This window comes from Larus michahellis, chromosome Z (genome assembly GCF_964199755.1).
Source record: "Larus michahellis chromosome Z, bLarMic1.1, whole genome shotgun sequence".
NCBI lineage: Eukaryota > Metazoa > Chordata > Aves > Charadriiformes > Laridae > Larus > Larus michahellis.
Window position 1 is genome coordinate 26,137,120 of NC_133930.1, and position 27,036 is coordinate 26,164,155.

Below are 27,036 nucleotides of genomic sequence, written 5' to 3' on the forward strand. Positions count from 1 at the left end.
AAGGGCCAAGAAGGGACAATGTAACACCGTGCAAAAGCCACTCACTCGTTAGCATCAAAGATTTGTACAGATCTTAAATGAGGAGTTAAGTGCTAGGGGCCATTTTCATTGTTTAATGTATTAAAGTAAATAAAAATGTATCTAAGATGTGGACACACAATTAGTTTTGAGTTATTTATCTGGAGTTTGTATGGTTTAGAAAAACTCCATCTTCTTGGCTGATCCTGTCCTAATGCATTTAACTTCAGCCATCAGCTATGATTAAACACCTGCTGTTGTGGGGAAACAAAGCACACTAATCCAATATGTATTTCTGACATCTTAAATATCACCCAGTCCCCTGACATCAGGCACAGCTTTTCAGCGGGATGGAATTCCAGAGCATATTTTTCTAATTTATGGATGGACAATAAATCAAAATTAAGCCTTGGGCAATGAAATATACATCAGTGCAGAATGAACTGACTGCAAACTAGGGCACAGAACAGCAGCAGGGAGAAGTGTGCATTAATGGAGTCCTGAGCTGCAAACACTGATGTGAAAATTAAGGAAGTTCCTCTCATATTTTGTTATAGAGAAGAAAAATAAAAAGATAGTAGAAGCCAAATGTGAGTTTTATAATCTCCTGAACACACTGCTCTGCGGGGAATTGTCCCGCTGGTCCTGATGCCACCATTTTATACCATGTCTGCAAAAGGGATGGTTTAGTGGCATTGCCTCTATTCAAACCCATTCAGATGGTAAGAGCTTGAAAGTTTAACTGGAATGTTAATTTTTCGGGTTTGCATTCTGTATGGGGGATGCTGTGAAAGGAGGAGGAGGGTGAGTGGAAGAAACTTAAAGACAAGCAGCGGGCAGGGTGGGGGGAGAGAAGGAGGGAGGAGAGAGGGAGGAAGGGGGAAAAGGACTAAGAAGGAATGGGAAAAACAAAATTCAGAGGGAAAGTAAGGAAAAGGCATTGACATACTCTGCAGTGAAAACCTGAAGGTGATATATACCCTATATAACTAGTCCTAATCAGCACTACCCCTGAGGTACCAGAGGGATCATTTTTTTAGAAGGTGAAATCCTGGCCCCTACTACAAAGCAGTTGAGAGTTTCCCTTTCATTCAAATGCAACAATGGCTTTATTCCCTAAGCTTGATAAATTTCATAGACAACTTCTTGGCTGGAGAGTTGTACTTTGTAAAGGTGGTGTACCTTTTCTTTAATTTAGCGTCTCCTGGCGGGGGAAAAACCCCATAGTATTAAACATCAGGAATGGAAGGTCTGAAAGACTCCAAATTGGTTTTGTGAACCTGAAATGTTAGACTTAGAGATTCATGAAATCTACATCCTTACTAGGTTCAACCAACCAAAGTCTGAATTACCTTAGAAGTTGCATATAGATGAACCTTTATTCTGTAGCAGTACTTAATTTTTCTGTGTCAACAGCTAAGTGGTTTAGTTTCTGCTATATCAGCGTCTCCCAGGGTGCAACCCACAGCCACCTGTATCCTAGAAAGGTTTTGCATGCAACGCACAAAGGGGCCTTTCTTCATCTGACATCTTTTGAACATGTTACACAGTAAATTAATTTCTTTGTGTGGTCCCCAGCCTATTGTCCAAGCCATTAAGGGGCCTTCAATGAACATGACACTGAGAACACCTGTTGTATCGTTTCTGAGGATGGAGGGATCCCACTAGGTTCAGAAAAACTACCTTTGCTTAAAGCTAACCTGGAGCTGTGGTTTGTTGGGTATGCTCTTCCTGGTCACACCAGGTCACATAAGAATATAGCAAGGATTTGCAAGACACTTAAACCAGGGCTGGGCTGAAATAAGTGCTAAATATGTGTGCCTCGGGTATGTTTCTTAGGTGTTATTAATTTGTTTTTGTGAAGTACCGTGAGGACCTTGACCTGAAGGGAGTCTAACATGCAGCATAGTGACAGTTATTGTTGCTCTTCTGTGGAAGAGTTGGAAGATGAGGGAAGTCTTTTGCTCTCCTGCATTGCACTATGCCAAAGAACTGTCAAAATGCAGAAATTAACCTGATCATACCTGCTTTGTTTTTAGTTATGCAAAGCTACAACTGACGTACCAGGTTCAGAGATTTTTGTCCAAATTGAGATTGTCGTAAATGTTCAAAACCCCTGTCTTTATTATGTTCTTGAGCTGTAATGAGATTTTTTTCACAAAAAAAAATGGTTTTGCAGAAATTTTAATTTAGGATGGATTTTTTTTGCTTTATTCCTCCATTGACATTTTATACGTCTGTACTTATGCGTCCTTATGAATGCATTTAAGATTAAGCAGTGCATAGTCTATGAGTTCTCTAAGTATTTAGGATTCACCTAAGGAAAAAAAAAGCAAGACAAAACAGCAAAACAATTCAATTTCCTTTCAAGCAGCATCCAGATGATGCTAGAATATGACTGCTCAAACACTGTTGTACTCATACTTTGGTTTTGTCTTTTTTGTCTTTTGTATTGAGTATCACCATGTGATGACTCATCAGTCTTGGAGCTATCACACGTCTCTCCTGCTTCCAGTGAATGAACCCTTGTATTCAAGGGAAACAAAACTCATATGTGTCAAATACTTGCATGATACTTACTAACAGAAATAATAGCAACAAATCAAAGATAACTTTTGCATCAACCCAGAGGCTTTTTCATTGCTTTTGTGGATGGAGGAAAGGAGTCACAAAGGTTGAATACTCCAGAAAGGAGCTAAATCTTACAGTTGCTAGGAAATATCTTCAGAATATTCACCTAAGAGTCTGATGCCACCCAAATTGAAGAGAATATCATCAATGAGAATCAAAGCTGCTTCCAAGTATTGCTTGTGCCTTTCCTCTTCACCTTTTCTTTATTGATTAGACCTAGAGGTGAAAAAAAAAAGCAGATGTGCAGCTGGATTTCGGCAGCACACCACAACATTATTGATTTAGCAATGGAGAGGGTATACAGTCTGTCTACCACTTCTTCCACATAAAACACTTATATTAGCTTCAGCAATGCGTAATTCTTAGCTCAGGATAGAACATCTATATCTAGCCCTTGGATTCAGTTCTCTCCTTCCCCTACCTGTGGAGGATCCAACCCCACCAAGTCTGCCCATCTATCTTTTTATCATAGGGTGACAATTCCACCAGCCACAGATGCCAACTCAGAAGGAAGACAAGCAGAAATCAGAACTTACGGCTGAAACACTGGTTTCTTCAGGACAGTCACATCTAGAACATGGTCAGAAACCCTTTTCCAACACATTCTGAGTAAGTTTTACAGGATAAAGGCATACTATTACATAGCTGTTGAATTGGTTCTTCTGAAACCCTCAGAGAGAAAACCTATGCCTTTGAAGGTGAAGCAGAACTCGGCAGGTTGTTCCCCAGGTTCTTTGAGTTGCTTTGCTCTGATTTAAAGGCTAATGCCTACAAAATTAGATGTTGAATAACCTTTTGGTGTTTTTTTTGAATGGTATGTGGTTGAGCAGGAAAATGGATGGAAAATTGGATTAGTTTGTTTCTGCCTATTTCTCATTCTCTTGTTGACCTGGTCTTGGGATAAATTGACTCCCTCTTCTAATTTATGGTTCCCCAGCCATCTTCCTGGGTGAGATACTGCAAACCCTTCTTAAAAAGAGCAACAAGTAATGTTTAGTTTCCCAGTCTGTGTGAACTTAGTTTCTTCTGACTAAACTGAGGTGAATGTACATGAAGTGTTAAACAAGAACTGTGACGCAATTTTCATTTTTTTGTTTATCTTTCAAGAAAGTTGATCATTTCAGGAAAAAATGGCCAAAGCAGAGTCAGCAAGATATTGGCTATAACAGGAGCCTTATAGTAGCTGGGCTACAACCTGATCTTGGTGAAACTGGTGAAAATCTGCATAATCTCCATTCATTTTAATCCCGAAATTATTGTAGAATGAAAAAAGGTGGTAATCTAGTGCAGTTGTATTTTAGCAACTATATTTAAAAGTGTTAGTTTAGTATGTTATACAGAAATGCAGACCAGTACTGAGTGTTGCAAAAGTGCTTTCCTGCACAGATGGTCAACTTGTGCCATCTCTTTTCATGGCCAGAGAGGAGTTGTCAAAGCAGCAAAAGGTATAACGGAGTGGTTGGACACCAGGAAAGGAGTTTGACAAGGCTGTCACATCTGTTCAATATTTATAGTGAAATAATAATGTGTATTGCTGTTGATGGTTGCCATAGTGGTATTAACATTGGCAGAAGGAGATGTTGTAATCTCAAGTATGCTGATGACATCCTTATTGCTGAGTCTGTGATTTCTAGCACTAGTAATGCAAGTGGCTGAAGCTAGTGCGGGCTCAGACACTGTGGATGACAGCTGACAGCAGCATTACTGGATGGAAATGAAGGGTTGAGCAAGTGAAGAAGTTCTTTTCCTCAAGGAAAATGGAGTTTGCCACATTCTCCTGGCAAGTTAAAAAAAAAATAAAAAAATTCAATGGCCTATTAAGTATGTAAAGTAATCTGATTCATGTTATATTGTGCACAAAAAAAAGCCTTTAACATCTGTTCATTGGCATGAAATTCAGCACTGTTAAGCAAAATGGTGCAAAATCTGTGCTTTTCCTGAAGCCATTCACCATCTCTTCCTATCAACTTGAGATGATCTTCAGCAGAGCCTGGGTCTTCTGCTGGCACTCTACATACTGGTGAAGCCAGGCTTTGTTGGCAAGTTTTCTATCTCTTACGAGTATAAAATCAAAACAAGCAGAGATTCAAGGCCCAGGCTTTAACCAGAAAAGATGAAGAACAACGTGCACAAATGCAGCTACTGCCAAACCAAGTTAAGCCCATAGTGATGATGACAACATCAGCCTGAGGAGAGAGTGACAACTGATTGAAGAGAGGTATGGTCTGCTTCCCGAATCTTCGAGTGTTTCCTTCAGAATTACTTGTCTTGTATGTCTGGATTTTCTGACAGGCAGATTGTGAGAGGAGAAGCTGAGATTTGCCAGGGCTAATAGCAACTTGCATGTGTATAGAAAAACTTCCAGTGCAGTATGCTGAAAATAAAATTATTAAGGAGTGTTTGTCATTGAAAATTACTAGGGAAATGTTGTATTTCAATACCTATTGCTTCATATTTCTGGACAAAATACGTACAAATGTGAGTTCATGCATTTATTCATATTGTAGAGTGCAGGAGGCTTATTAGTGGTTCATGCTGCTTTGTACAATGTGTTGTACAAATGGACATTTTATAATCATAGCAATTGTATGAATGAGAATGTTTCATTGTATATGTACCTATTTATATACAGAAAAGAAAAAAAGAAAGGAGGGAATAATTAACAGACTTGATTTATTCTGCATTCTCAGAAAGGGGAAATTTAAAGATGTTTAAAGCTAAGTTTCTTTTGCAGAAATCTAGTTACTGTAGAGTTTATTGGGACATCAAAAAAAGTTTATGCTTCTCTTGTGTTCAAGAATGACCTTCTTGGAATTCTTTCACCATTAACACAAGGATTGTTCATCATTTTCTTCTTCCTTTTTCCCATATTAGAAATGAGGCTATTATTGGCCAAAAGTATTGTGCATACGGTCTCTTAGTGATACAATTTAAAAAAACATGGTGCAAAAACTAAAGTTGGATACAGTAGACAAGAATAATTTCTTTCATATGACATGATACCATACTTGCTATCTGCTCTTAAGAAGATGCCTGTGTGATTGTCACGGGATGATGACTAATTACGCTCAGATATTGGTCGATATACCAGCACTAGTTTACTGTGGCATATTTCAAGAAACAGTTGCACTGAAGACTCTATTGCAAAGTTTTTAGTGTAGGTTGGTTAGTTCCCAGTTTAGAGTGAAGCCCATGGTGGCTTCTGTTTCCTGTTATTCTTACTCGAATTAATGAGAGTAGAGCCTGGCTGCACGAAACTTCATACGGTCATACTGTTGGTGCCATAACAAATGTGAAAGCAGAAACAGACATACCTCCAGATTACATTTTAGAGTACTCTTATCGATATAATGCCATTTTGGTTATGAATTTATGTACAATGATTTTTATATGAATGTATGTAGATTTTATATGTTTAGGGTGAGAATAGCTTTCTTTATTTTGAAGGAAATAGATCTAAAAAGAGGATTTTTCTTAACTGTAAGGAGGCTTATAATTTGCCTAGGTAGCCTTGCATTTCTAACAGGTAATAATTGCCTTTATCTTTCCATGTCTGGAGTTTGTGTCTAAGGACTCTAATTCTGGCATGGCTGGAATTACTCCAGTGTCTGCACAACCCACCTTGCAGCTTGTATATCAGCTCCTGACTTCCTGTGAATTACAGCCCGCCATATCAAGGGAAATTAAAACCTGTGCCTGTTTCGCTTGGAATACCAGACTGTAAACTATGGAGATTCAGCAGATACTTCATGAGCAGCTGAATGTCTTTTGCAGCATGGTGCAAGCCTCCAAGAGAGGAGACACTTGACAGTAGGAAATTCAGCAGCCATTCCAAGGTTAATCAAAAAAAGAAGCTCTTGGAAATTATGTTTCTGTAAATGACGATAATGAAAAAGTAAAAGGAAAAAAATAAACACTTTGGTCTCAGGTAAATTTAACCCACATTTCTAGATTTATTGCTTATTTTGTTTCAAACTTCTTCAGTTAATTTCTTCTGTTCTTGTTTTATATTTTATTGAGTTTTTCCACTGTTGAATGCTAATAGTGTTATGGTCAGATTCATTTTGTGTGAATCACACTAATAGCTTTATGTAGCTGAAATCTGTGAAGACATATATTTTTCTCTCTCAGAGTTACTGCAAAAACTATGGTAGTTCACTACAGGCTTGAAGTGTCCTGCTCATACTCACTCCCATAGCCATCCACAGACAGCTGTATTGGCACTACTGCTGGGAGGGCAAACTGACATCAGAGGTGGGGACAAGCAGCCAGCAGTAAAGTGAGGTGCTGTTTCTTAATCTGCCTTCATTGCTAAAGCAGGAGTGCTGAGGAAGAGCAGAAGTCAACAGCCTCTTCAGGTTATGAATTTACACATCCACACGTGTAGACACAGCCACTTACAATCATCTGAACTGGTATCAGGACGGGGCAGTACCTGCCCAAAATCCATGCCAGCTGTATGACTTCTGTACAGAGCAAAAGATTTATTCCAGGCTCAGACACAACGCTCCCAGTTATACTTCTGAATATACAGTTTACTTTCGCGGTGTGACATGCAATGTAGTGATGTCTGTGAGCTCAGCCGCAATGCTAGGCATCCTTCTGCAAGCTCCACTGCAAATTTCTTTCCCCTGGAACTGTTACCTGCAAAGAAAAACCACACCTTATGTGGAAGACAGTGGTGATGCAACTGCTGGTCATGACTATGGAAAAGATCAGGATAGCCAGTGAGCTTGCAGATCAAAATATGAAATCCATTTTTTTGATTGAGTTCTACTAAGGTCATTCGGCCAGGAACCATACTGCATGCAAAATCATAAAAAACTAAAAAAGTCCCTGCAACACAGAGGAAACACAGGGAAAGAGATAATGAGATTTTTCTGTATTAATAAGAGCAAGTGTATAGATAGATGTCCAGGTATCAAAGGGATCACCATGATTTTAGCTAGGTATGTGACTTTCATTATTATCTATTTCATTTCAAGAATTCATAAAGAAACATTAGTTTATTATACCAAAGTCTTACACATTTTCCTTTTTCTAGAGAACTTTGGGAACCATCTTTTAAAATCCTCCTGAACTAGCCAAAGTAGACTCCATATTTTCTATAGTTTTACTGTACATTTCTGATTTAGTTTTATTTGTGATTTAGATTTACAGATAGATCTGTGGAGCAGAAAGTCTCCAAACACACAACAAAACAGAGTAGGTCAAGTCTAATACTACATGAAACGCTATAAGTATTTCAGTCCTTAGCACTCCAGACTAAATTAGAAATCTAGCTCTTATTTAAAAGGGAGCAGATTTGGGTTTAGTGTCCTAGTCCTGTGGAAATATTTGTATGAATGCAGTGAAATCAGAAAAAGCGTATTTTAAAACATCAAGGCAAGTAATTTTATGTGCAAGGAGTAATGAATTTATAAAATTAAATGGACTTGAACTAAGAAGCAAGAGATGGGTTGCTTTGGAGGTTTGGTCTTGGAAATGTCCTTTTAGATAAGAAAATAAAGAATACTGCAAGATTTGTAGTAATTTGTTAGATTTAGTAATGTATTGAACATTTATTATATTTTCAGTGAAGTAAGACAAAATGATCCTCTGCAGTATGGGCTGGAATAGAGAAAATGATAAGGAAATAATTGATTCTTCATAAGTAGACAAATGAGTGTGTTCATATTTTGTGTGTTCATTACTTACAACATTTACACATTTATGAATAAGTATGGCAGATCTGTTCACATGCATTGATTAGCCGCATGTTCACTCGGTAACTCTTTCTGTCATACTTACCTGTACTGTACTTTTGTCTGTCACAAAAATAACCACATAATGTTAACATTCTCCCCTCTGGGGAGTCAGTTAGGGTCTGTGATAGGCATCAGGCAGAAAGCACAGTAAGCTTTCTGTAGCCCGTAAAGGTGTATTTTGCATGTTCACAGAAGAAAGATGGCATGGTGAGCAGTAGCCACCCTACTGCTTCACTCTTGTTTTCTCCAAGACTGCCGGCCTCCCTTGTGCTATATTCTGTTAATTGTTCTGATGACAATGGGAGCTACCTATGCAAAACAAAAGGTTAATCAAATTTTGCTTCACCTCCTGGACTGCAAATATGCACAATGCCCAACAGACTGCAGATGAGCTGTTGCCTGTTCTCATGTGTCTTTACTCACATGGGTAAACCTTTTTCATCTGAGGATTTCCTGGTATTTTAAGACTATTTACTGAGTTACTGGATTTTCACATGGCTCGGTTATAAGCCTCTAAAATGTGTTTATGTTTTTTGACTTCACAACCCCATCACTCCTTGTGATGTAAGAAGTACTGGAAAGTTGAATGTCAGCATTTGCCAGGGCTACTCCATGAGGGAAGGCAAGCCAGAGCTGAGGATGACCCCAGCATGAGCAGCATGCTTGCCAACGGGCACCATCCCACCACCCTCAATCAGGGCTGAGCTTTTTGGCAGTCTCGGACAAGGTGAGGCAACTTGTCAGCTCTGGTGTCCTGCCAGGAGCAGCTGGAGACAGGGAGAGACAACGTGAACCTGAGGTCCACCTAGGGGACAGGACCACAGGGAGGTCTGAGATCCACGCAGGAAGAGCAACCAGTAAATCAGGACAGCAGGAGACAGGGCTGGACACAGATCTAGCTATGGTGTAGCTCCAGCAGAATCCAAGTGCCCAAGTCTGAGCTTTAGCGGAGCTCCCTGGCCCCATGGGCATAGGGTGAATGGGTGGGCATCCTATAAGAAGCTGGTTAGGATAAGTAAAGCCTACTGTGGCAATCAAGGCCCTGATGTTATTGTCACGTAGGCAAGTGCACTAAAAAAAAAGATTTAGCAGATCCTGCTGAAAAATCTCACCTTGCTGCAAATGGGGTTTTGGTTTTTTTGGTAGAATCCAAAAGTTTGTGCTATGAAGAATTACTTATAGACATACTGTCTTGATATCTATACTTTGATAGGCTGTGAGTATTACTAAAAGTAGTGACATTTTGCTGTGGAGCAAGCCTGTGGATAACAGCAGAAGCATTTGCATGCATACTCATGACACCCAAATAGATGGTGTTTTCTTCCCTGTTTCTGTTTTTACCGCACTCTGAACCAAGTTAATAGCAAACCTCCCGGTGCCTTGAGCATTACAAGAGCGAGCCTTAAGGGGACTGCTGCTCTTTGCACATCATATCTAAAGACATTTATGTTGGAAGGATCTGTAGAATTATATTTTTGTATTAGACACTTGATTTAGTGCTGCTATCATTTTTCCTGAAGAGAACAATTTTATTCTTTCACAATCAAAGTCATCAGTTTAAGTTCATCTAAAAAAACAGACATTAGCATATTCATTACCAGGGTGATTTAACTATATCTTAGAGCACTGTTGTAAATTAGATTCACATCTCAAGGATTTTACTCTCCTACTTAGCAACATCGGTAATTGCAAAACTGTGCTTGCCTAAGCAATGGCTGAAGTTGCCCCAAGAAACTTTTTATTTAAACCTTTCTTAAAAACAGCATTATTACTTTTTTATGTTGTTATGATGCCTTTTAGCAGAAGCCCTGAAAATAATCACTACCCTTGTATTCTGCATAAATGGAAAACATTAAACAGTCTTCACACCACAGCATGTGAAATATAGCAAAAGCAGACATTGAGTAATTACACTACGTAATATAGTGGTTTTGTAAGATCCGGTGCTTTGGAATACTCTTGACATAAGGTAAGGTCCTTTCTTCGGCAGGGAACTCCTGGCTTGCTGCAACCTGCTTTATGGTTGTCTTCTTTGCACTCCACCACCCCTTCTTTCTTAAAGTACGTACTGTCTCTTACAGAGAACTGGACTGGGCCAGTGACTTGAAGGTCCATTTCCAGGCAGCACTTCGGCTGAATTTTTAAAGTATCTAATTAATTTTAATGGAAGTTGTGTGTTTCAATCCCCTGGACTACTCTGATAATCTCAGCTGCACAAGTGGTGCTGATGATACAATTTTCTGCTGAATCAGAAAGTAATGGAAATCCATGTGTGTTGTTAGGGGAAGTCCTGTTTGCAGAGGAGCATAAAGCCAAGTCCTACATTCATCACTTCTACAGGCAGAAAGGACGGGAAGCATTATTTGTTGAGAATATTGTGTTAAAGTGTATGGGTGTCAGCTCCAGGGTCTTAAAACCTGTAACATGTACATTTACTTCTTGTCAACAACTTCATCTGGACAATGCTGGTAACTTGTAGCCATGAATGGCTAACAGGTGTCACAGAGGATTGTCTTTTCCAAGGTAACAAATGCTAAGCCATAATGTAGCTGTTGTACAACAGCTGGGAACAAGGTGATCCCCGCAAAGCATTTGTTTTCCTTCTGGGACAAAAGGTGTTATTATAAGTGTAAGATATTATTATTAAAATTACATCAGTTTTATGTCAGTGTCACTGTATTACTGGAAATCAATATCCACATTCTTCAGTAACTTCTGTTTGTGTGTGACAATTTATTAAGGATAAATAAAGAAGTGTCCCTTCAGACCACGAGAAGTACAACCTTTAACCTAGTGGAGTATACTGCAGATTTGTTCTTTTTCTTCTCCCTACAATGTGCAAGGAACTGTGAGATTAAAAAAGGTTGGCCCCCGTTAAGAACTAACACGTGCTGGAGGGGATATCTTTTCAGAGCACTTTCTCTAAGGGAAAAAAAAAAGCTGTTTAAATATTGCATTTATAACATTTAAAATGATATTTCATCATTCCTCTCCCAGAGAATGATAGCGATACTATAGCAAGTGACAGAAATAACCTTTTAATAAAAGTGAATTTTTATAGTAGGACTGGATGGCTCAGGATATTAGTAATGGAACATAGAACCTCTCCCTTCTAGCTCATCCGTTCATGTCCGTCCCTGCCTGGTAAAGATCCAAAATTATTATCATCAGATGGCTGCTTGGGGGCCCAGAGGAAATGAGTTGGTGGTCTTGGTCCAGTCACTGGCACTAATTGCCATCCTTGCTGACAGTCTTCTCATAGAGGCGTGGAAGCAGCCCTGCCTTAATGAACTATTACACAGGTTTGCTATTATACCCCTGCATTCAAGCACCCAAATGCTTTACAGATATTAGTCATGTTGTCCTCACAACACTGCTAGTCAGCAGGGACATATTTACCCCCCCGTGTGCAGATGGAGGAGCAGAGGTACAGAGCAACTGTACTCAGTCATGCGTGAAGTTGGAGACAAAGGTGAGCACTAGGTCCTGCTCTCCTGCTTCAGCCCTATCTGCAAAGCCATCTCCCTGGCTCGTCTGAGCAACAGCAAGGTTTCCACCAAACGAGGGCTGGTGCATAATGGAGAATGGGCACTGAGGCTTTCTGTGTGCCTGTACCATGTTTGCTCAATAAGTATTTCTAAGCATTTGTACCAGTGCATGGGGAAGGTGCTGCTGCAGAGAAAAGTTGCGGGGGCCTGTGTTTTGCCAGGAGACATAGTTCAAATAACATGGAGAACAAACTTGACCACTTCTAAGAACAATAGACCCACGGCCTGTATTTTTGTGAATCAGATGGCTTGTGACTGATGAGGCTTTTTTCCCAGTTTGGCATAATAAGCAATTTACTTCCTCACTGATACGGTTATTGTCACAGCTTTTGCACTAGTGTTTGATAGCATTGATTAGTTTGTGCTATGCTAATTTTTAGCACAAGGAGGGAATTGATTTACTTCAAGCTTAGTATATTTTAGCACTGAAGTGGAAATAATTCCATTGAAAATATGGAAAATGAGCAGTCACCTTAACAATTGAATAAATGACTTGACATTTGTGGGGCTAAAGTATTCGATAGATAAGAAGATTTTCATATTAAAAATAAATCATTGGCCTACCTATTATTTAGCTAGACTTGGAATCATGAATAAAGGGTCTTCCACAGAAAGAGAGAGAAGAATATTGATTGTGCCTCCATATTAAAAAAAAATTAAATAGGTGGCATTTCCTAGTTTCTTATGGGAAAAAGTCAGTGCATTTAGGTTATGGTCAGAATAACTCAATAATTTCTGAAGCAGTTCTTCTATCAAGAGGTCATAGATGATGTGATTTCCTGTGTCTTCTGCAGACCCTGGGTACAAATTCTCTAATAGGGATTCCTTATTATGAATTATTCACAACTCAGAAGTATGCTCAGTATTCAACTATGTTAAAGGAAGCAAAGCATATTCTGCATCAAAGAACTTGCACGAGGCAGGGGGGAAATAACAGAAGAGTGGAATCTGTCTGGGGAAAGAAGAAAAAAGGTTACAGCAATAAAACTCTGCCAGAAAACGCTGCTGTTATGTCTAGTGGAACAAAACATATTGTGAAATAAATATTACATTACCATTCTTACAAAATTGAGGACACAGAATATTCTAAAAACATCTGAAGAGGGTTGCGTGTCCAGTATGTATTTGTTTCACTTTTTACAATTGCTTTGCTACTCAATACTTTTGTCCACAGGGCCCTACCTCATACAGGGCAACAGGAAGAAGTGAGGTTGTTGTCTGGCTCCAATTTATCCATTCACAGCATCACAGAAGAAAATGAAACAGGGATGAAGACCATCGCTCAAGTCTCAGCTCCATCCACTCTGAAACTGTATATGACCTAACTCTTATACAACTGGGAGGATTATATGCATGATCCTCACTCTCTGGGTATGCAGAATAAGCCCCCTGATTTGAAGGAAGAGTCAGCATTTAAAGTTGGGGGGAACTTTCTTATGAACAGATAGAGTGCTTTTGCTACATTTTTTTACTCTGATGAATTAGTCCCCAAGTTTTTAAAATTGCGTACCCCAAATTACTTCACATCTCGCTTTCAACCTCTGTGGCATGTTCCCTATCTATAACATGCAAATCAGCACACTGCCTCACCTCACAGTGGCTTTGTGAAGACAAATTCATCTATGTTTATAAATCCTGAAGAAAATACTGTAGGAACATTGTATAAGAAGCTTAGAAGGAAATTAATAGTAGTGTATTCAGTGCCAGGTTTGAATGGTTTATAGTCAATAATATAAGAAGTCACAGACTGAATGATGAGTAGAAAAGAAATAATGAACAGCCATGCATTCAGCACCTTATGTGAGACCTGGTTCCTGTAGAAATAAGCATGTTATCTTGTAATTAATATCTATCATAATGTATTGTAAAGGAGACAGATTGAATTTAAAGAGGAACCCTTTGTTGTTGCCTTTTGAGTCATGATCATATGGCCTGAACATGCTTGTGATGTAAAGGGTTTTAGACTGGGAAGTTCTGAGAGCTACTTTTCTAACTTTTTATACGTCATAATAACGTCAACAAGAAGAGTGTAGAATAGCTGCTTATACGTGTCCAACAATTTTCCATCTCATTATAGTTAGGTATGCTGCAGCTTTAAGTTTTTTTTTTTCAAGTCTTTTTCAATGTAACAACAGCGGTTAACATCCAAGATTTCTGCTGTTATTTCCCCTTTTGCTACAGCAAAAGCCATGTTCAGAGCCCGAGCTCTCCCAGCGCTGCAGCACCCCAAAGTCCCTGTGCAGCATCCCTTCCCAAAGCTTCGTCCCTGGAGGGGCAAAAATGTGTCTGTCCCAGATATGGGTTCCCCAAAGAGATCAAGTTAGCTGTGATCTCATCTATGGGCTCAGGGTGCTGTGAAGGTTTACCCATTGTAGTTGTAAGGCTCATTGACCTATGTGAGTGCAATTATTGTAAATAGCTTCCTGTCGATGCGGCAGTAGTCAAAAGCCAGATCAGGGAATAGGTCTGACGAGTCAGCTGCATGAAGAGTGTTGAGGCCCCATTGTAGCTGGTTTACAGTTTGTAGTCTTGGAGGAGGGGAGGAGAAAAAGGCACTTCTTGACCTGGGGACTGAATTGCCTCCACTCAATTAGCTAGCTGAATTTCCTGTGCTCCTGTTGTAGACAGTGTTGAAAGAGTAGCAGAAGCCAACGTTGATTGATATGAACATGTCCCTGAACTTCTGCAATTTAAATAATGATCTGGTGAGGTTTTCTTCAAATGCTCTTGTTTTAGCACAGCACTGAAAACCAGATCATGGTGTCTCTTCAATTTTGGAGGTGCATATTTCCTTAACTGAAGGTTAATCCTTTAATGTAATTTCAGCTGCCTAATAGTGCCTTCTGAAAGGAAAAAAATCTCATATGGCCAGTCTAACTGGGTTGTCTGGTGTTACATGTTGTCTCCAGAACAGGTGAAACACATATTACAAGTTTCTGGGCAAAAATTTCTGGAGTAGAAACAAACAATAAGCCAATTTTGGGGTTTGTCTAATATTGCCTACTGGTGGTTTTTGTTAGTTTTCTCTCTTCCATGTTCCACCATCTCTTCCAGTCTTCCCCTCAAGGTCCATTTACTGATATAAGAGGTACAGCAAATTCACCACAAGAAATGCAGGAATAATTTCATTTGACGTATAAAATGGATTGATTTTCAGAAAGTGCTGAACATCTACCCTTTTAAATTTGGGCTCCTTCCAAATGTTAAGTAGCCAGAATTACTAGTGGCTTTGAAAAATTAGGCTTAAAATACTAGTATCATTAAGGCTATGGCAGATGAGTAATCCAACTGTGGTTTTTTTAAACACTGGACATAAACTAATACAAATGTAGTAAAGTGTCTTCAGAATGCAGATAAATCATTTTGCAATATGCTATGTGTCTGCTCACAGATATGTGAGAGCACGTTGTTGTTTATCCTGTCAACTTTGGTAATGTTCATATTAAAGGATGTCCAGTTGCTTCTTTTGCATGATAAATCCCTAAAAATATAAGAAGATATGAGTCAATGTAATCTTGCCCTAGGAATATGAACAGTAACATCATTACATACAGGAAAATGTAGTTCTTCCTGAACTGGAAAATAAGATGTGGCATATGGCGGTACCTGGCATAAAGAACCTGTAGCCCCTAACAGGGCCAAATCTTATCAATGAAGTGATACATCAGTTAACACCAGTGTGGTAAAAAAAAAAAAAGGCATAAAAATATTTTTACCTTCATTGCTATGTTTTCTAGAGTGCTGCTTAGAATAGAAGGTGCAAAATATATTTTGGATCAAAGGAACTGGGTACTAAAATTGAACTGGGTGCCAGTTCATGCCTCCAGCATGGCACAGAGACTGCTGGAATACTGTGCTCGGTTTCAGACACCTGAGAAAAGGCTATGTAGTAAAGGGCAAAGTACAGTGTGGGACAACAAAAATCACACACATTTCTTAATTATTTGAAAGAGTATTTCTGGCAAAAAGGTAACAACTTAAAATATATACAGTTCTTGGGGATTAATTATTTTAGATCTTTTGAGTTAGACTGGAGTTGAAGAAGGAAGAATACCAAAGAAGGAAGAATACCAATCTAAAACCAGAGTCTTTCAAGTACCTGTTGTAGCATGGAGAGTAAATGATATGTATTGCATAATACAGCTGTAACTCAAACAACTGCAGAGTGCTGTAGAAGAACTGTAACAATACCCAAAGAGGTAATAGAAAGTTGCTGCATTGACTTTTGACTTTTTATATTAGCCCATTTGTTGTATTTTTATGATCGCTTTACTTTTTCAGAAATCGTATGTTGAATAAAGTGATCTACCTTAAACAGAGTACAATCAGGTTTAGGTGTGGAGAAAGGGGCTGTATGGAGCCACTGCTAATCCAGAGAAGAGAATACTTTGATAGCAGGTGATTATTCACCTCTTGCTCTCTGAGTGGTCCAATCATTAAAAAAAAAGTTTTCACATTTTAGTTTCACTGGTTGCAGACATAATGCCCCTCTCTTGGGTCACATAATGAGAATTAGAGGCATATTTCTTACTGCAGTGTTGAGAGACCATTTTCTGGCAGCTAATTAATGCTCCATCCTTACCTAGACTCAAAGGAATTTCAGTCTTCTTATTACTTAAAGAATTTTTTTTTAATGAGGGAAGCCTTTTTCAGAGGGAAGTTATATCCTTGATTTTTTAGATATTATTGTTTCTTCTAGCAGTATTTCAGATTTCTTTAGGATCCAAAGAATCTTATTTATGATGTAAAATATTTTTAATTACATTTCTGAATCTCTGCGGTTCTTCTAATTCTTTAAACCAAAATACACAGCACAATTTTGATGTGTTTCTTGGAAAATCATTTCTATTTAAGCAGTAACAAGCCAATTGATGTTAAAAAAAAAAAAAAGAAAAAGAAAAAAAAAGGACAAATCTGCATAGCAATAGAAAGAGTCTGAAATAGTTAAATTGGAGAATAGAATAGAATAGAACTGGGCAAGACTGTTTGTGACCCTTTATATAAAACCCAAGTGACATCACCAGAAACTGGGAGGAGGATCGTCTCTAAGTTTATTTGAGTTGGTTTTATTTAAATTGTACAGATTTTTTTTTTCACCTTAGAGTAAAAATAATTGCTATCTCTTTGAGTTTGCCTTTTTGGGGTAGGGGGGAAAAAAGCCATGCCAAGGCATGGTAATAGACTGCAGAGCAGAGTTTGCTTCCACATGTTTTATGCCTCTTTTGTTCCACTTGTTTAGGAGAACATGCTTAAAAAGCGAAAAATGGTGGGCTAGAAAAATCTATGGCTTTGGGGTGAAAAACACCTATGGAAAGACCTTGAATGGCTTGCAAAGGGATAGAGGAATAACAGGAACAACAAGGGCCAAAATTTGAGAAAGGTAGAGTCTCCTGGCCTGGAGGAAGTCCTGAACTTAGCAGGGTCTGTGAGTTCCTACTTTTTTGGAAGTAGGGTGGTCTCAATCCAGTGATAAGCACCACCTTTCCTCTTGGCTAGGTACTATCAGAGAGCCTCACTGAGTTTGTATCAGTGTGCTTCTCATTTGGGAAAGAAAAATACAGTTTGGCACACCACCTGTAACTGTTGCCATTTTCTCAACTAGGGAACTCAGTCCTTCAGTACCTTTTAATGAAGGTGAGGCTGAAACCATCAGCTTCTTCAGATATTAGTGCTCACAGCAGCAGTCATTCTCCAAGGCATTATGATAATATTACTCTCTTTACAGGTAACGGATGTCACCTGAGCAGGGAACTTGGGCCAGATGACTTCCAGAGGTCCCTTCCAACCTCAACCATTGGGTTGTGTGATTCTGTGATTGTGAAAATGATTACAATTGTGGCAGTGCACCCTCACTAAGGGATGCAGATGTGCGAATCAGGGGGCCCTGAGTGCTGGTCTAGCTCTTGACAATAGCATATTTTATGCCTTTGGGAAAGTCATTTTGGATCTTTATTGGATTTAACCGTATCAACAATCATGGCTATTTTTACAGGACCTGCCCCACCACTCTGTTGTGTGGATTAATTAGCTAATATTTCTTCAGTGATTTGCATATGTAAATGTTATATAAATGCTAAATAGTTATTAACTCTGCAACTTGCTCACATCACCATGGTAAGCACCACTTTCTTTCCCAGAGTATAAAGGCTAATAAGCTTTGCCCAAATAGACCTTGACACCACTGCAAGGCAGCAACTGATTGTCTTCAGTGTTGTTTCCAGTAGTCTTCAAGGGGGTTGCATCAAATTATTCCTAAAGAGAAAATTTTGTATAACACCAGTGTTTTATCTAAAATTTACTGCAAACTTTTGTAGTCTGATCTCTGCTTTCCAAATTAGAAGGTTTTTCTTCCTGTATTCCTATTTTCCAGCTCATTGCTATAACAGAATATGTAAAATGACACCCCATGTTTTGTGCTATGCTTTTTTAAAAATTATTTTCTTTTATTTTAACAATAACTGTGGAAACCACCTTGTGGTATTGTCAATGTACAATCCATGTGATGCCTGAACCATCTTCTCAGCTACGGGTTATCTGAAGAGGTGCACGCAGGTCCTACTTACCTGCTTTTTCCTATCAGTCACTGTGAAAACAAGCAGCTTAGGAGCAGCAGATCTCAAAAACTTGCATCACTTAGAGGGGAAAGACCTGGGTGAAAACAAATGGTTTATGTTTTCAGCCAGAAATAAATAAGGCATGGACTATGGCTCTCTTACCTACAAGTGAGTTTTATTAAAGAGTTAGAGCAAGCTCCAGTTTACAAGATATTCAAAACCATATGTATGCATTAATTAAAGGAATGTGGAGGAGGAGGAGGGGATCTGAGAAAATAACAAAGCAGCAGTGTATGCGTGCAATGATTTTTCATTCTGTTTCGCTTCAGCTCTGCCCCTGCAACAGAGGATCTAATCAATCTGCCGGCTATTAAGTTTGTTAATTGATAATGCATACTAATTAGGCTGTGCGCAGTTACTTAAGAGACTTTGCTAAGGTGATTGTAGGCACAAGTCCAAATGGAGTTTAAAGTATTCTGTGTGAGGTTAAAACCCATCAACCAGAATAGATGGATTTTATATTATAACAGAAGGCACAACATACCCATAAGTATTTAATGTATTGCACGGCTATCCATTGTTACATATCCTAGGTCTACCAAACAATTAAAAATATAAAAACAGCCTCTAAAAAACATAACTAAATAAGCTATGTGTATGAACATGTGGAGACAGTAGAGATGGAGGGAAACTGCAATTTGGTCTTAAAATAAATATTCATATTAATTTTCACACTTAAGTCTAGGAACAATAGTATGTAGCTCTGCTGCAAGGGAGGAGCAAGCATAATGAGAAAGCAGCCTAATCTAGCTTTACGAACACTTTGACAATAAGCCACATAAAAATGACATGCCTTTCTGCCCCCATCCAATAGGGCAATAAACCAGTGGTTGCAGAGTAGTATCAAAGGCATGTCAACTAGCTATTTGTAATATATAGATAAAGTCAGAGCTATCATTTCTATAGTTACTATATTATTACAAACTGAAGAGTTTCCTTTCCATTTCTAGTGTCTCTATCTGTGGTACAATTTGAGGTGCTCCTGACCTTAAGGAAGTCATTTCTTATATATTAATATTCTTGCTCTTTTTCCCCTCTTCTTCTTCTTTTCTATGCATCATATAAAATGAAAGTTCTTCGCAATATAAATTTGGAGTTGGCAGGCGCTAGTGATGGAGGTAGTGGGCATTTAATTAGTGAATGAATTGTATTCTTATGGTGTGACCATTGGACCTAAAATCCAAGCTGTAGTGCTTTATTTTAACTATATGAAAATGACCGGGTGCGACAATTTAGTATGCAGAAAACTATTTTTAAGCACTGAGTAGTTAGAAACCCGAAGAAAAAAAACAGCTAGAGAGAGTGAGCCGATTTCATGTCTCACAGCCTTGATGAAGAAAATTCCTTGCAACAAGATATGTCGTATTGAAGGAAGAATTATTCCAGTGAAGACTTTTTATTATCTGCATGTAGGCAACAGATGCATTTGGGGTGATAGCATGTATGTACCAATAAAAAGCTTTTGGTACCCACAAAGTTGTACAGCAATAAGGGTGTACAGTGTATGTTACAATTAACTGTTTTGTACATATAGGTTATGTATATACTATGTTGACAATTATGATAAAATTACTTTTTATTTGCTTCATATCAACCAGTGTCTTGGTTTTGTGTGTAGTACAAATCTGGACAGACATAAGGGCACGCATCTAAGTGGCTGAGCAGTGACCCAGAGGGGCCATGCACAAAGTAACGAAAAGATGATGTTCACCAGGTTGCAGGAGAAACCTGATGAGCCTGTTTTTAAGAAAAAAAAATTAAAAATCTGTCCATAGTCTCTGTGACACTAGCAATGCAGCATTCACACTGAGAGATACAAGCCCTAATTGTAACAAACAAACTTTTTTGAATTTTTCTTCCTCTGAGGGTTCTGTAGGAGCTGTAATACCTCCTATGCCTTTCAGTGCTTTGCCTAACAGTCTGTAATGAATGAATAAATAAGAGGAGATGAGCTTAAAAGGCAATCAAAGTAGCAGGGAATTGTTGCTATGAAAGACTGATTCTCACTAGACTTTTCTCCATCTCAAAGAAGATACAAGAAAGATGATGATTTACAAGAGTTTGATAGCAGAACTGTGGAAATTCTTACAAATCTGACACCGGAGACAACGGGGTCTGGATTTGTCCCAGCACAGGCACTTTTCTGAGGCACTTGCCAAAGGGCCTCATTCTCCTTGATGGGGAAAAATGAGCACATCCAGAAAGTAGTTCTGACCACCCAAGATCAGAATTCCCCTCTGGAGGATCCTGTCACTCTGTGGACCTCAGGATGTTCCTACGGAGGATGTTCCCGATGCACTGAAAAGTGTCCACAGGAAGTGACTACAGGAAGTTGGGGTGGATCCAGATTAATCACTTTTACCTGTTTCCAAAGAGCAAGATGTTTCAGGGGCAATAACTTATCTGTCTATCTAGTTATCTATCTATCTAGTTATCTATCTAGTTATCTATCTATCTATCTATCTATCTATCTATCTATCTATCTATCTCATATAAATATAAGAGAAGTTACACCAGTGATCACTGCTTGTATGGTCACCTCTCATGTCAGCAACAAATGTATGTTCTGAAGATGCCTATCTTACACCAGCAATGAGCTGATCACTGGTAATTATGAAAGAAGTTAGATGAATAACTTTATTGATTAGCTCTGAAGGGGAGCTTAGAGCAAGGTAGAGCACAGGCTCTTATATTTTGATGTGTGGCTCAAACACTAGGGAGAGTTCGCTTAGCCATTGAACAGTCTACTTTAAAGGCTGCCCTCTGAACGAAATAAAAGGACAGAGCAGGCTACATCATGCTACGCCTGTTCAAGAGACCTGCCTGTTCCAGGAATATTGCACCTGCATTATTGAAGAGGGTTCTGCTGTGACGTTTCTCTTTAGTGCACATCAGTGAGATTTGAGCCCATAATGTCAACTAAAACAAAGTGAATAGTAGGAAAAATGTTCCACGAATATTTGCTCAAAGTGGAAAGTGGATTTCAATTAGACCATGTTTGCAATGCTTTCACGTTTGCTTTCCAGGAACACTTGAGTGCTCAAGCTTTATTAGTATGAATAACTCATGAAAAAGTGAATGCAAGCTCAAATATTCACCAAAAGCAGATTTTGAAGCGAAAATTCACTGGAGAAGTGTGTGACTAATTTTGAATAAGAAGTACTTCTGAGAATTTTACAATGTTACTATCTCTTTGTGGACGGTTAGCAAAGAGAAATAAAGGTAACATCTGCAGAATAATTTTCAGCAAATAAAATGTTCACTCAGCTCTAATGTAAAAAACCTCCCAGTGCCACTGTCATTTCTGTAAGGATAATATTCATTGTTTCTGGTTTCTTATGAGATGAAATTCTTACCTTGTCACCTAGGGCATGCTTCATAGAGGTTCAAGCACCTAGGGCTCCCATGGACTTAAATAAAATTTAAGATTGTTTGGTACCCTCAGGACTGGGTCCCTAATCACTGATTCTTGATAGTTTATATTTTTCTGCTGTAGTTATTAGATGCTACACTTTTAGAAAATTGTGCCTACTCTCCCGCTTGTGTTATCTTAGAGATTTTTTTCTTGATGAACTGGGTGAAATGTACAGCATTTAACTATGTTTTTCATTGTGCATATTTTTTACTTCATGCACTTTCCTACTATATTCTATAAAAATGTATTTAAGATAAAAAACGCTGCCGGGAATTTGCTGGATTGTGGTGTCATAACTCGGCAAGGGTTGGTGTTTTATTTCAGTCGGACTCCTGAGAGTTCAAGGGACTATTTAATATAAGCGAGAGTATCATCCTCTGACTTTAATTAGAATACAAATCTTACAGCTAAGGACAGAGAATTTAGAAAGGATAAGGGCTTCACAAAAAAAAGTAATATTAATTTTAATCTGAAGTTTAATTCTGAAAAGGAGTTTTCGGAATTCCTCCCTTTCCAGCTTGTTGACTGATTCCTTTTACTCTTTCACTTTCTTTCTGAGTTCTCCTGTCCTCTTTCACAAGGGGAGAAGGAACGTTATTGCCATCTTCTACTTTTCACGTACATGGTAAAATAAGGGGCTTCTCATCTTCCTGTGTGCTCCCTTGGCTATAAACCGAGACAAAAGCAAAAGCAAAAGCAAAAGCAAAATAAAACAAAAATAAAAGAGAGACAGAAATACTTTGTCTTTCACTTAATACAATACACAAAGAAAAATTATTAACATTCAGCTTCGTGCTCCAGTGTGAACTAAATTATGTGGACTTAAAAATGCAAAAATGAAGATGAATGAAACTCTCTCTTGCTTAGCGATCAAATATAAAATAAACATTTGCCTAAAATGATTGCTATTGCTTAATATGTTTTACAAGAAATAAGATACTCTGTTGTACCATTTCTCAGAATATGTAATGCTTTGTTTTTCTTCAGTACTATTTTGCTGATTTCTAAAATATTAAAATACACCCTTTTTGCCTGTTCAACAGCAATTTCTTTATATAAACAAATGCTTCTAAATACTTTAAGAAAAGAGGTATTAAATTGGTTAAAACACAAACCATTAGTAAGCCTCAGAGAAAAAATCTGCAAATGTGAAAACAAGAAGGGAAGAGTACAATGCACATAGTAATTATTGCAATTCATCAAATCATAGCATATGTGCTAGCATTGAAATTATATCAGCCAAAGAGCACACACTTTTTACATAGCCTGAAAAATCCTTTACTTTGTTATAATGTGATGTACCAATAACTCATTTTATCTCCCATATGAAACATATATGCATGATCTCTCTAAAGGCTGTGTCCTATTTGCTGCTGAATACAGTTCATGTAATTCCTAGATAGACACTTCCAAGGAGAAAATGAGAAAGCAACTATTCCAATCCCATAATTTAGTATTTTAAAAGGTAATGGAAGTACTAAAACTCATATTTTGTGATAAGATTTGATTAAAATATGTTCAAGTAAGCATGAAATAATGAATAAACTCCAGTCCTGAGACTTTCTGCATACAGCAACAGCTGTATGCAGAGTACCATCTGGAATGAGCCATTCCTTAGGTACTAAGTAGGATCTCCTTTATCAAAGGATTACTAACTTTTGAGAGCAGTGTCCACCTAAAACCAAAACAAAATTGACCTCTAATTTCCATTTTCATGCTTGTCATCTTGTTTCTTTAAATGGTGTTTGAAAAATGTCTTCTTCCAGTAAATATACGGATCTTTATCCTTTCGATTTAAACAGGAGTTCATCACTGATAGTTTTATGAACAAGGAGCAGAAGAGGTAAAAGCATACACAGTAATTTTGGATAAGGTCACTCAGGTATATGAATTTTTTAATTGGACATGTTCCATGCAATGTATTTGATATGCCAAAGTGTAAGTCTCACTATTCCAGCTCCCAGATCAGGTGAATCAGAGAACTTCAATTTCTGTGTCTCTCACTTAAACCTGAAGTGAGGTAAAATGGAATTGAAGACTTTGCTTTCTATTTTGCTATTCATTAATAGCTTCGGTTTACCTCTTGCTTTTATGATTTTGTATAGAAAGTCATTGGCTTCAGTAGGGTTTCTCTTGATTTATACCAGTCTAAGTAAAAACTCATATTGGCTCTTTTCTCTCACTGAAGATGTTGCCCATGAGATGTGTCAGAATAATGACTCAGGAAAATGAAGTCATAGACTAGACAAGGCTCCCAGAGAACGAGCGGCCTTGCACACTTCACTGGTCCCCGCATCAGTGTGCGCCGATCCTGCCGTGACGAGGATTACCTGGGGAGGTGCCTGACATTCTCCGTGCCCGCTCAATCTGTTCTGTGTGGCAATAGGGGTGATAACTGTGTTGTGGACATTTGTCCTCGAAGAGTACATTTCTCATACCAATAGGCTATTGACTTTCAGTAATTGCAAACTTAGGGAAGATTTTTATTGGTGTGCTGGAGATAAAAGATCTCTTGTCCCAATATCACAGTCTTCCACAATGATTAAACTGCAACTGTGAAAGAGACAAATTTGGTCCCCTTTGCTCACCTATCTGAACAGGGTATTGGTATCTGCCTACATAATCAAAGAAACAGCATATAGAGATTTATTTCACAGTGGGACTTGTGCCACAAAACTGTAAGGCAGTTTGTTAATGATCATTTGTCAAGTTTTTTGTCATAACTGGATGCTAATAAGGGATATTAAGAATGAGGAAAAAGAACGTCTGATTAATAGCCTTACCTTTAAACACAATTATATAAAAAATTATTAAAACTTTATAGAGTCAATAGTTTTGAAAGATGAATTTGGTGAGTTATATTCCTTGTTTAAAGTATAACAAAGACACCTGGAATTATAACGTCCTTTGCACAGCGGATGTCATTTTACGTTTTTTGGTGATTACGTCAATTTAGTATTTCACGTATTATTAATAATTCCTCATTACATAAAATTATTACTAAACTGGCAATTAAGTGAATGTGAAGGATCCATATGTTGAAGTGTTTGTAACATTTCAATTATGAACTTCACATCAGATGTCTTCCAGTGTACATCAATAACATTAATGAACAATCTTTTTGCCAAAGCCACCCAAATGACTTCCATTACCTTATTATATTTTCACAGAGCCTTAACTACATCTTCATAAATATTCAGATATTAGCTTCAAGAGGAATGAGGTAGTCTACTTTCTTGCTCTGTAGCAAAACCAGGTTTCTTCATATCCCAACAGTTGTCAATTCCAGCCATAAGCATTTCTGCTAATGGCAAATTCTTATTTCAACCTGTCCTCTTCATTCAGTTAATTTTATGCTTGCTTTTTTTCTTTGCTTTTATAGTTTCTCCTTATTGTTTAAACTAAAATGTCTCCTAAGGCAAGGACTCTTCCCTTTTCACTGTTCCTTTTCAAAGACAGGTCTGTTCTCCTAAAGTAAACCAAATATTTCTCAGACAGTAGCCAGGAAAACTTGTGTACTGTAATCAAAATAGAATCAATCTTTACTTCTTACTTTCAACTTGTGAACCACATAGATTGTCATCATTCCTGTAAAAGCATAAATCAAATAATTTTTGAAAGGCAAAGATTAAGAAAAGTAATATCTGAAAAAAAGACAAGTACCTATGCATTCAAAACTCCCTCCTCACTCTGCTGTGCATTTTCCCTACCAAAGTCATCAAGAATACTGCAGCAAAGCAAAGCATGTTAGTAAGATAACTTAACTTCAGAAATGCTCCTCCCTTTGTTTTGGTTTCTTGATTTAGTCCGTCTGGGACTTCTGTCATTTATTCCCTTGTGCTTTGAACTGACCAACTGTGAGATTACCAGTGTGGCACATAATCTTGCCTTCCTTGCAAAAGTTTGACCAGTGGTCATTACTGACCAATGTTGATTGGACACAGGGTGGCTGCTTCTCTCACTTCCTCTTCTTTAAAAATAAAGTATTTGCATATGCCACCCCGATGCTACTGCAGCAGGTATGAATATGAGATAAACAAACTGTAGAGGATTTATTTACCATTAATGAGCAGTGATAGTTTCCACGCAAATGCATGAGTCTGACTTCATAACTGTATCCAAAAGACTAGGCTGATAAAAGTAGCATGCTCTTGTGACACTTCTATGATATGAGTTAGTAGCAAGCGGAGAAACAGTAATGTCTTCATTGATCACAACAACTGAAGACCCCAACAACTTGACTTATTATGCTTGGACAAAGTCTCTAACAAAGGCTCAGTACAGAAAGAGATAATTCAGCTTGCATTTATTTTTTGACTGAGGGGTTTAGGATTTTTACAGGCCCCTCATCACTGTGATACCTACTGTTCTCTGCATTTGCAATTTATACCCTTTCAACTCTCCTGGGAATCTATAAAAGAGAGGGATTCTGGGGAAGAGGAGGAAAAAATCTTCTTCCAGATCATAACCTTGTTGGGTTGGGAGCAGGAAGTTTTGCTCCTCCACGGGGCCAAAAACTACAGTAACCACCTACTCTGCATTTAAGTTTTTTTCTCAGTATATGCTGTCATGTTAACCATGGGTAGAATACTGTGGCTTTGCCAATAAGGTTTCATAAAAATACTAAAACACCAAGTAACTATTGTATTGGTGAAGATAATTCACTTTTAAGAAAACACTTTGGCCAGGATTTTCAGAATTGGATAGTAAACAATTCAAATTTTAGATACCTAGCCTCAGATTTCTGACTGGTTTGTGAAGAGGACATGAACGGACATTTCTTTTCAGCATCATCTTTTTATAACACTTCTTCCATTGAGAACTCCAAAATGCATGTATCCAAAATCACTCGCAACTTCTACTTTTTTGTCCTTACATCCTCAGAGGATTCTTTAGATTCACAATTTTTATTTAAGCATTTCTTGGGACTGCTTTATATGCATAGAGGACATGATGACAGAAGTCATAACCTGTTCAGGTGTTCCTTTTGAAATGGGAAAGTGGCCTTTTGGAGGCTGATTTGAATTTTAGGTTGGAAAGATGCAATTTTGCAGCAGCAGCTA